Source organism: Callospermophilus lateralis, chromosome 13, assembly GCF_048772815.1.
Source record: "Callospermophilus lateralis isolate mCalLat2 chromosome 13, mCalLat2.hap1, whole genome shotgun sequence".
NCBI classification, from domain to species: domain Eukaryota; kingdom Metazoa; phylum Chordata; class Mammalia; order Rodentia; family Sciuridae; genus Callospermophilus; species Callospermophilus lateralis.
In genome coordinates, this window is record NC_135317.1 from 59,717,634 (window position 1) to 59,729,915 (window position 12,282).

At 38.3% G+C, this 12,282-nt stretch overlaps 1 pseudogene; it reads left to right on the forward strand.

Annotated features, from left to right (window-relative positions):
* Positions 1-529: 529 nt before the first annotated feature.
* On the forward strand, positions 530-3,626 carry LOC143412079 (small ribosomal subunit protein eS7 pseudogene; annotated as a pseudogene).
* The last annotated feature ends 8,656 nt before the right edge of the window (positions 3,627-12,282 follow it).

Genomic DNA, 12,282 nt, shown 5'->3' on the forward strand with positions numbered 1-12,282 from the left:
AAAACAATGATATTTCAATGTCATTTGTTTTAAAAAGTGGTACATTTGACCATCAAAAAATCGAAAGTAAAAATATATGAAAATATCAAGGATTGGTGAGTCTGGAGATTTCATAAACTCCTGGTGAGCTTGTAAATTGCCACAACTACCTTTTAGAGTAATTTTGCAATATATGATAAAATATTTAAATGTGATAAATGCCTTGAAAAACCCAAATGTACTAGTTTTTACTGCAATAAAAACTAACTCTCAAGTTTCAGTGACTTGCAAGAACAAACATTTATTTCTCATCCATGTTATTTGAGAACTGTAGGTCAGCTGAAGCTCAGCTAGGCTAAGTTGAACTCTACTGGGTTTGAATGGAATCTATAGAGTTCAGCTGGGTTCCACGTCTTTCCATTCAGCAACCCAAGTCGAAGAATTGGTTGGTATCTGAGATAAGACATACTTATGATGGAAAATAGAAGGTCAAGGGAGAAAGAGTCAAACCATGAAAATATTTTTAGACCATATGTCCCAATGAGTCATAATGCGTAATGATGAAAATAATATAGTGAACTATAGTCCACCTTCTTGGGTAAAAATACTTGCCTTCACAAGCAAAATTTCTCCAACTTATTTCCAAGACACCTCAAGAATCTTACCCAACTAAATATCAGGCTCGAAGTCCAGGATCTCATGCCCTGTACATCAGGCTCAGATATAATCCTTCTCAAGTCATCGGAGACTCATAAACTAAAATGATATATTATTTAGTCCTCATAAGTCCATTACACAGTGGTAGAACCAGATAACAGCAATTAACACCACAGGTTGAAAAGGGGAAGGAGAGGCACAGTGGTCCTCTCAGTGGCCACTGATCCATAGCAATTCTGAAACCCTGTTGGGCAAATTCTGAGTGTGATGGGGGCGGGATATTTGCTTCAGTGGAAATATATGCATTGCTTAGGGAATACCCCTCTACTTTGTCTGATTCTGAGTCTAGGGTGGTTCAGTGTCTTTCATTGCTTTTGAGCTTTTCTACAACTTTGTAAGTTGTAGATATATGTCAGTAATGCAAAATAATTCTTATCTATAGACGTGCCAAAAATTCTGCCCAGTGAAGGTTCAATTGACTTCCCTCCAAGAGTGGAAAAAGCGAGTTTTGTCTCCATTTGCACATTCCTGATCTATAAGCATATCTGCTCTTTACATCCTTAGCAACATCTGCCTAGTTTCCTCAAAATAATTATTTAAATAAAATCTTCTAACACATGTTCATTTTCTGTCTGTATGACAGGCATGATTTTACCCTTTTTTAAAAAATCCTCAAATAAGGAAAGGATGCTTTTGTACTGGGAGTACCTCTTTAGTCATTTTTCTCCATAGTTCTCGGCTCTACTCTCTTCAGTTTCCATCAGCTTTTCTAGCCATGAGTGAGGAGAATATGCTCTGCTTTCTCAGCCTGCTCCCTGTCTGTAGAAAGTTAGGAGTCCAAGGGTTGTTTTACCTCTTGAACTATCACCATCTCTATTAATTCAGACTGGTAGCATTATGGCAAAACAGGGAATTCCTGTTTTGCTATCTATTTGATTTCAGTTGGGTTCATTTGCCAATAGGCATACCCACCATTCTTTCTGGGACTTGTCTTTTTATCTCTAAATTAATTATAGATATTTCTGCTTATTCAGTGTCTGTAGATCCATGCTATCAGTCTTTTTTCCCCTGAGCTGTTTTGTTCAATTCAAAAGAGTTCCTGGATGGCATCTTAATCCAGTAGATGACTATTTTGCCTTTGCCCCCAGGCTGTGTCTTGATTTAGAATGCTTTAGCAATTGTATCTTTCAATCCTGAAAGTCTCAGAATATCTGGATTCTCTTCTATCACTTCCCCCAACACCTTTAAACTATGTTTTCAAATAGATCAATTTGATTTCACCAAAATTAAGAAAACATTGTTAAGAGAATAAAAAGACAAGCCAACTGGAAGAAAATATTTATAAATAACATTTATGATAATGGATTTGTATCTAGAATATATAAATAACTTAAAACTCAACAATCAAAAAACCACAATTTTGGGGCGGGGGATATAGCTCAGTAGAGTACTTGCCTCACATGCAGAAGGCCCTGGATTCAATCCCCAGCACAACAAAACAAAGCAAAACAAAACAAAACAAAAAACAAACAAACACACTATTTTTAAAATGGTACAAAAGTTTTGAACAGATATTTCACCAAAAAAATTCAGTTGGCAAATAAGCATATGAAGATCTTTTCATATAGCATAACGGATCATTAGGGAAATACAAATAGCCTTGAGATATCATTACTTAGCTATCAGAATGGCTAAAAGTGAAAATACCAATAATACCAAGTGCTAGAGAGAATGCAGAGCATTTGAAAGGCTTACACCCTGCTGGTAGAAAAGTAAAGTGTACGACCACCAAGGAAATAATTTTCTTATAAATTGAAGCATATACTTATCATAGGACCCAGCATATGATGGTTATATGATCCAGCATATTACCCACTCCTTAATATTTATCCAAAAGAAATGAAAACTTAAGTTTATATTAAAATGTTTATAGTTACCTTATTTGCATTTGTTCTAAACTGGGAAGAATCCAAATGTCCTTCAACAGGTGAATGTATAAATGAATTTCTGGGTATTATCATCAAGTAATACCTAGAAATAAAAAGGGCCAAACTATTGATAACACAACAACATAAATGACTCTCAAATGCATTATGCTAAGTCAAAGACGCCAGACTTCAAGGCTACCTATTAGGATTCTATTCATAGGACATTCTGGAAAACTTAAATCTCTATAGTGAGAAAAAAAACGAGTAAGTCTAAGTAGTGGGGCTAGAAGCAATGAGCTGACTTCAGAGGATAGTTGCAAATTGTTTTAGGGTGATAGAATGGTTCTATAGCTTGAGTTTGGTGATGGTCACACAACTGTATGCATTTGTCAAAATTTACAGGCCATCCACCAGAAAGGATGAATTTTACTGTGAATAAATTATACTTAAAACAAATAGGTAACTCCTCCCAAGCTGGCACACAAGGAGGCCATATTCAGCTCCTGTGTCAAGACTGTGAAGCACAACAGTGATAATAAGGCAGATGAGTTTGAGGCCAGCATCTTCCAGGCTCTTTTGGAGTTGGAAAGGAATTCAGACCTCAAGGCTCAGCCATGGGAGCTGAACATCACAGCAGCCAAGGAAACTGAAGCTGGTGGCAGTTGGAAAGCTCTCATAATCTTTGCTCCAGTTTCTCAAAACTGAAATCTTTCCAGAAAATTCAAGTATGGTTAGTACATGGATTGGAGAAAATTTTCAGTGGGAAGGATCTTGTTGCTCAGAGAATTCTGCATAAGCCAACTCTAAAAAACATATAAAACAACAAGCAAAAGCATCCCAGGAGCCACACTGATAGCTGTACACAATGAAATCCCTGAGGATTTATTGTCCCCAGGTGAAATTGGGTGAGAGAATCTGCGAGCAACTGTAATGCAGCCAGCTGATAAAGTTTTATTGACAAAGCACAGCAGGGCAATGTGGGTCACAAGGTTGAAACCTTTTCTGGTGTCTATATGAAGCTCACAGGCAAGGATGTTAATTTTGAATTCCCAGAGTTTTAGTTGTAAATAAAAATGACTGAAGTATCACTCACACTAAAAAAAAAAAAGAAGCAGCAGCCAATCTTTTTTTTTTTTTTGAGTTTTAATAGGATCTTATCAAATACAGCTAAGTACAACTAACTCATATTATAAACATTTGGCTTTGAAAGTCTTCCCTGAAAGCCACAAATTTATTACATACATTTTTGACAGTTTTACCAAATGAATTACATAACATAGATTGCCATGTTGGCTGACGCTGGAGGTCTAAGCTATATATTTTAGGTTTTATTATGGCAGCAACTTACTCTTATGGTTCCATTAATGTACCAGTCAGCTTTTGCTGTAGCAACAATCCTCAAATTCCAGTGAATTACAACCACAGACATTTTTTCTTTCTCATGTATCCCAAGGGCTGTGGTTCTGCTGATCTTGTATGGGTTTGGCTGGGCTCATTTGGACTCCATGTATCCTCTCATACTGTCTCCCAGGGTGAAAGAGCAGACACTATCTGGGATGTGAGGTTTTCATAATATAGGGCAAAACCTCAGTAGAGGAAGAGCTGAACCACAGAATGCCCTGAATCCAAATACATTGCTCACACACGGCAAAAGTTCCATTTACCAAAGCAAATAACACAGCCAGGCACAAAGTCAATACAGTATGGAAGAACATTGCATTTTTTCCTAATACAGTTATGCCCTGTATTAGGGGAAAAAAACTAGGAAAATATCAATATCCACTACAGGGAAATGAATAAATAAAATATTGTGATCATATTTGAACTATTAACAAAACTGGTTAAAAAGTGAATGGGCTATATTCATATCCATTTGTTTATGTCATTATAGATCTCAAAAATATAATGTTGAGTGAAGAAATCGAGCTGTTTTGTTGATTACTGTAACATTTCATTGACCTGCAAATATGTAGGAAATGGAGAAAGAGATTAAGTCAAGTTCTTGATATATTTTTAAAAGGACACAACGTTTCAGCTGGCTTATAAGCGACCCACAGAGAAAAAAACATGAAACTTGTGTTGGTGCCACCTCCTATGTTCCCCAGGTCCCTAACACAGGTGTGCAGCTGTTTGTGGTGCAGTGCATGTAAAGAAAGGTGTCTTTTTTTTTTTTTTAATCTTATTATTCACACTTGTTTAAAAAAAAAAAAAACAAAACTTAAAGTCTGACCTTCCATTGAAGGAAATTCTGGATTGGCCCTGTCTTCAAGGGTAGCCAGGCCATATCTACTTCCTTAACAAGACTCCTATAGCGCAAGAATTAATTCAAGAATTAATAAATGGGATGGATTCAAACTAAAAAGCTTCTTCTCAGCAAAAGAAACAATCAGTGTGGTGAATAGAGGGCCTACAGAATGGGAGCAAATTTTTACCCCTCACATATCAGATAGAGCACTAATCTTTAGGGTATATAAAGAACTCAAAAAGCTAAACACACACACACACACACACACACACACACACACACACACACACAAATAATAACCCAATCAATAAAGGGGCCAAGGAACTGAACAAACATTTCTCGGAAGGTGACATGTAATCAATCAACAAATATATGAAAAAATGTTCATCGTCAATAGCAATTAGATAAGTGCAAATCAAAATTACTTTTAAGATTTCATCTCATTCCATTCAGAATGGCAGCTATTATGCATACAAACAACAATAAGTGTTGTCGAAGATGTGGGGGGAAAAGGGCACACTCATACATTGTTGGTGTGACTGCAAAATGGTGCAGCCAATATGGAAAGCAGTATGTAGATTCTTTGGAAAACTGAGAATGGAACCACCTTTTGACCCAATTATCCCACTCTTCAGTCTATACCCAAAGGACTTAAAAACAGCATACTACAGGGACACAGCCACATCAATGTTTATTGCAGCTCAATTCACAATAGCTAAACTGTGGAACCAACCTAGATGCCCTTCAGTAGATGAATGGATAAAGAAAATGTGGTATATATACACAATGGAATATTATTCAGCAATAAAAGAGAATAAAATAATGGCATTTTCAGGTAAATGGATGGAGTTGGAGAATATAATGCTAAGTGAAGTTAGCCAATCCCCCAAATATAAATGCCTAATGTTTTCTCCTATATAAGGAGGCTGATTCATAGTGAGGTTGGGAGGAGGAGCATGGTAAAATTAGACAAACTGTAGATAGGGCAAAGGGAGAAGGAGGGGGAGGGAGGGGGTAAGGGAGTAAAACAAATATGGTGGAATGAGATGGACATCACTACCCTAAATACATGTATGAAAAAGACAGTAACCAAACTATGGAACTCCTAGAAGAAAATTGTGCTCTACATATGTAATGCTTGTATACAAGCAGAGAGATGAAAAATTGTGCTGTATATATGTAATATGAATTGTAATGCACTCTGCTGTCATATAACAAATTAGAATAAAAATTTTTTAAAAAAAATTAAAAAAAACTAAGTTCATTTGGAAGAATAAAAGACCCAAACTGGCCAAAGAAATTCTAAACCCCACCCCCAAATTCTAGTGACATCATAATACTCAACTTCAAGTTATACTATAAAGCTATAGTAACAAAAATCCCATAGTTCTGGCATAAAAACAGATACATAAACAATATAGACACAGAATAGAAGACACAGAAACAAACTTGCCCAGATGTGGTCATTTTATACTTGACAAGGTTGCAAAAAAACATACTTTGGATAAAGACAGCCTTTCAAACAAGTGGTGCTAAGAAATCTGGGTATCCAAATATAGAGGAATGAGATTAGATTCGTAAATTTCACCTTGCTTTAAAAAAAAAGTCAACTCAAAATGGATCAAAGACCCAGGAATTAGACCAGAAACTAGGAAACTCCTAGAAGAAAATGTGAGATGAACACTCCAACACATAGGCATGGGCAGTGACTTTCTCAAAAGGACCCCTAAAGATAAGAAAGAATACCAAGAGTTAATAAATGGGATGGCATCCAATTAAAAAACGTCTCCATAGCAAAGAAAACAATTAAGAATGTGAAGAGAGTATCCACAGAATGGGAGAAAATCATTGCTAGCTGCACTTCTGATAGAGGATCAATCTCCAGAAAATATAAAGAACTCAAAAAAACTCAACACCAAAAAACAAAATAACCCAATTAACAAATGGTCAAATGAACTAAACAAACACTTCTCAAAGGAAGAAATACAAATGGTCAACAAGTATTTGAAAAAATGTTCAACATTATTAGCAATTAGGGATATGCAAATCAAAGCTACACTAAGATTTCATTTCACACCAGTCAGAATGGCAGTCATCAAGACAGAAATAATAAATGCTGGAGAAAATGTGAAGAAAAAGGAACAACACTTCTGTTGGTGGGATTGTAAATGAGTGCAACCACTATGGAAATCAGTATGGCGCGTCCTCAAAAGATTAGGCAATGAACTACCACATGACCCAGCTATACCACTCCTGTGTATTTATCCTCAAGAACTAAAGTCATTCATACTACAGTGATACATGCATGTCTATGTTTATAGCAGCACAATTCACAATAACCAAACTATGGAACTCCTAGAAGAAAACTGTGCTCTACATATGTAATATGAATTGTAATGCATTCTGCTGTCATATATAACAAATTAGAATAAAAAATTAGACAGCCTAGATGTCTATCAGCAGATGAATGGATAAACTAAATGTGGTATATATTCACAGAGGAGTTTTATTCAGCCATAAAGAAAAATGAAATTATGTCATTTGCAGAAAAATGGATGGAACCAGAGACTATAATGTTAAACAAACTAACCAAACTCATAAGGTCAAAGGTCATATGTTTTCTCTCATATATGGAAGTTATAGAGGAAAAAGGAAAAGAAAGGTGCGGGGTATCTCATGAAAATCAAAGGGAGATCAGTAGGGGAATGGGATGAGCATGAGCGAGGTAAGAGAGGAGGAGAGAGGAGGAAAGCACTGGGGAGTGATATTGGCCAAAGTATATTGCTGTATCATATGCATGAATAAGTAATGATGAGTCCCACCATTCTGTATAATTATAAAGCACCATTAAACATATGGGAAAAAAGAATTACTGATAAAAAGGAATTATTTGAGAGACATTGCCAATGAGTCCATTAACCCTTACATCATATTGTATAAGAAGTTGTGTCAGAGGAAGTGTTGATTCACTTAAACAGGAATGATAATACCTGTTTGGGTGCTACTCTGTGGATGCATCTGGGCCCACTCAAATCTCACTTCCATGAATGCTCAGAGGGTGTTCCCAAGGACAACAGAAGTTTGAGTGAGAAGAAATCAAATCACTGTTAAAAAATGAACCTCATGCATGGTCCTAAGAATTAGCAGTTTACATTTGGCAATTAGATTTCTGAAGCCTTTAAAAAAAGAGAGAAACCACAGTGGTATTTCAGTTATCACCTGAAGTCTCTTCATTTGTCTACCCTGTGTTCTCATCTGGGTCCCTGCCTGGCTCTCCAAGCATCTCCATGCTGATCTGGCATGCTAAACAGTCTGTGACTTTTACATTTACTCTCCTTAAACAGATATTCTACTCCAACCACTGAGAGTTCAGCCACTACACTGCCATTGCCCTTGCTAATTTTGCTTCTGCCCCAAATTACTATCGAGTGCCATGCTGGCACTGCAGGAGTTGTGAATTAATTTCCCATATTCTCTGAGCTTTTCCAGTGGTAGGAAAGGGTTCGAAGTTTTTTGCAACATAAGGTGAAATAATAGTTGCCCGAAAGACCCTCTCCATTATTAAAACCCTCTTTCTTCTGTGATGATATCATGATCTAGCAGAACATATTTGAAAGCAGGGAGGGGTGAAAAACCCCACTAGATTTAAGTCCTAGCTTACTCTAATTACAGTGTGAGCATAAGATCATTGTTAGCCTATCTGATATTTCAGCTCATGAAGATGATGACACCTATCTCAAAACCATGAGGATGAAATGAAGTACTCAGGATATCAAGTGCCCAGCTTCAATAAGCCTCAAAACAAATTTTCCCTCTTCTCTCACTGAACCTGTCCTGCAGCACAGGAACTCCACCTCTGGCATAGCAGCCAGTGAGTGTACTAACCAACAGGAGATATTGGTTAACAGGGCATACTAGTTTAATTCTTCTTTGCTAGTATAAGAGAGATTCTTCTATACCCTTCCTGGTTGCAATAGCAAAAAGAAAATATAAGAAAGGTGGGGAGGGAGGGAGGAAGAAAGGAAGGAAGGAAGGAAAGGGAGAGAGAAACGGGGGAAAGAGGGAGGGAGGGAGGGAGGAAGAAACCAACGAACTTCGTTCTAAATTCTATAATACTTTTGACTTCTGGTTTGACTTGCCTGTCCCCCACCAGACCACCACCAAATCAGTTCTCCTTGTGGCAAGTAATCAGAGCCTAAGAGAGTAAATGGCACAGGTCCCTTTATCAGGACAGAGTTTATCTGACTGCCCGTGTCCACGATACACTCCCGCTGCACACTTACATGGTACAGTTCTGTCACAAGCCCTTAGGAGGAAAACAGGCATCTTCTTCTGCAATTACTCATTCGTTATCTCCTGAGTACAGCGCATGGTACTGTGACTACCCTACTCCTATTAATCAAATCCAGAGCAATCTGGCCTTTGTCTTCCAAGAAATATTTTGCAGCCTTAACTCCTGACATGCTGGAGAGTCTTCATTCTTGTTAGAGTTTAAATATGAGATGTCTCCCCACAAGCTCATGGGTGAGACAATGCAAGAAAACTCAGAAGTGAAATGATTGGGTTATGAGAGTCTTAACCTAATCAATGCATTCATGGACTTAAAATGGATTAACTGGGTGAAAACCATAAGCAGGTAAGGTATGGCTAGAGAAGAGGGGTCAGGGGGAGTGGGCCTTTGTGGTAAATGTTTTGTCCCTGGTGAGCTGAGCTTAGTCTCTCTGCTTCCGGATTGCCAAGTCCTGACCTACTTTCCTCTGCCACACACTTCTATCACGATGTTCTGCCTCACCTCAGGTCCCAAAGAATGAAATTGGATGTCCTTAGATGGAGGCTTTTGAAACTGTGAGTCCCAAATAAACTTTCCTCCTCTAAAATTGTTCTTTTCAGGTATGTTGGTCACAGTGGGGGGAAAAAACTGACCAAAACAATTCTCAGAGACAAATATGAAAATAAACTTGCTGGTTTTTAACTGGACAAGGTGGACATGTAGCAGGTGAGAAAAACAGTGAGAAGGGCAGGAGGAGGAGATGGGGTAGGTGCTATGATTTGAATATGGCTTGTCCTCCCAAAACTAAAGTTGAAATTTGATTGCTATTGTGGTGGTGTTAGGAGTTGGGGCCCTGGAGAGGTGATCTGATTGTCTAGAGGGATCAATGCCTGTGTCATCAGCTTTCTGTTGCTGAAACAAATACCTAAGAAAACCAACTTATAAAGAGCAAAGTTCTCTTTTGGCTCATGGCTCTGTTATTTTGGGGCCTGTGGTGAGGCAGCCTACCATGGTGGGAGCACATAGTGGTGCAAACTGCTCGCCTTCTGGAGGTGAGGACACAAAGGAAACAGGAAGATGTGCAATCAGTTTCCTCATATCCCCCTCAAGGGTGTTCCCAGTGACCTTACTTCCTTCCATGAGGCCCAACCTCCTCATCATGCTGAACCGGAAAGCAAGCCTTTAACATATGAACCTTTAGAGGACATTTAGGCCCAAACAACAGCAGTGCTTTTCTCTCGAGAGTGCATTTGTTCTTATGGGAGCAACTTGTCATAAAGCAAGGCCATGCCTCCCTTTTTTCTGTTTTGCCTCCGCCTGTTTTCCCTTCGACTTTCTGCCTTGAGTTGGAGCAGGATGGACCCTTAGCGGAAGCTGAACAGAGCTCAGTACCATGATCGTGGACTTCCCAGCCTCCAGAATCCTGAGCCAAAGTAAACCTCTCTTCTTTGTAAACTACTCGCTCTCAGGTATTCTTTTACACCAACGGAAACAGAACCCAGACAAGAGAGTGAAGTAAAAGTTACAGATGATTCACTCTGTGATTACCTTCTCTCTCCTTTCATCATTCAAACGCAAGCCATTTTAGGGAAATGGTCTTTTAAAGTTTGGATTTCTGGGGATGTTTACAATCTACCACAGATCCTTGACAACCAGAGGGGTATTTTTTTTCTCCTGAGCTATGATGACAAATTCAAAAGAGGAAATATTTTTAGAACCATAAAATCCACCTCCCTCCACAAAAATAAAATAAGACTACTTTTCAATAGTGACTTTGACAATGTTATTTATTACCCCACAGTGGAAGGAAAGGAAGCATATGGTGCCTAAACACCTTTCAGGTCTGTGGATATGGTTTTTAAAAGTTGTTTGTGAAAAGCATCTCAGTTCTTATACTTAAATTTATCTACAAAACAGCTGTCGCCACGGCACAATGTACAATTCTCGGTGACATTTGGTAGATTGACAACAAAAGGAGTTGGTGCTGGATGTACTACTGATGTCATAGGAATAATTATACTACTGAACAGTTGCTAAAATCTATTTTTAAAAGAGATCTCAATCATACACACATAAAAACGAAAGATTTTGTAAACCTGTTATATAGAGAGGGCAAATACCCTTAAGTTTAAATAACTAATATAAGCTAAGAAGGTTCTCTGCTAAAATTGTTCTCTCAAAGGTAACTGACGGCCACTTTCCAAATTGTGTCACCTATTGGTCCTTGTTTTTCTTAACTTTTCCTGACCCTTTTTTTTTTTTGGTGGGGGGTGGGGGGTGGGTACTGGGGATTGAACCCAGGAGTTCTTAACAACTGAGCCATATCCCCAGGTCTTGCAAGTTGCTCAGGGTCTTGCTAAGTTGCTCAGGGCCTCATTAAGTTGCTGAGGCTGGCTTTGAACTCACAATCCTCTTGCCTCAGCCTCCTGAGCCTCTGGGACTACAGAGGGTACCCCCATGCCTGGCTGTTTCTTCTTTTTTGTAATTCTCCTTTCTCTTCTAAAATCTCGACTCTCTGGTTCTCTTCTCTCCTGTTTCTCTCATTTCTTTCCTTTCTTCCCCCTACCTTCTGCCCTTGACCAAGGTGAGGTAAATAATTCACAAAGGGGACTTGGAGTCAGAGACACTTGAGTTTGTATCCCAGGCTGATCACTATTTGAGTAATCTTAGGAAGTCATCTCATGTTCTCAATTTAGATAATCAACATTATAAATGTACAACACAATGCAAGCCCCTCCCCACCAGGACCTCTCTTTCTAGAACATCACAGTACATCATTTCCTTCTGTATTCATGTCCTCTACCTCCAAAATTTGTGTACTGTAGTAAGCAGCTCACTGAGTGTAAAGAATCTAAAGGCAGACACTTTTCATGTTGTTTATATCACTGCCTGGAGCACAGAAACACCCAATAAATACGTACTGAACTATTTGGCTCAGGATTCTAGGCCGGAAAGTCCACATCATAACAGCTGAACCATCACTAAACACTCAGGTTCTTTGCATCTTCTATTCTACCATCTTGGAGCATGGTTTTATCCTTAGGGTCACTCATGGTCCAAGATGGCTGTCAGAGTGCTAGTCATTGCACACATATTCTAAGCTGCAGAAAGGAGGAAGAGCAAAAAGTATATATCTTCATAATTAATTCCATTTAATGAGTCTTCTCAGAAATCCCAGAAAACTTTCATTCACAGCTCTTTTT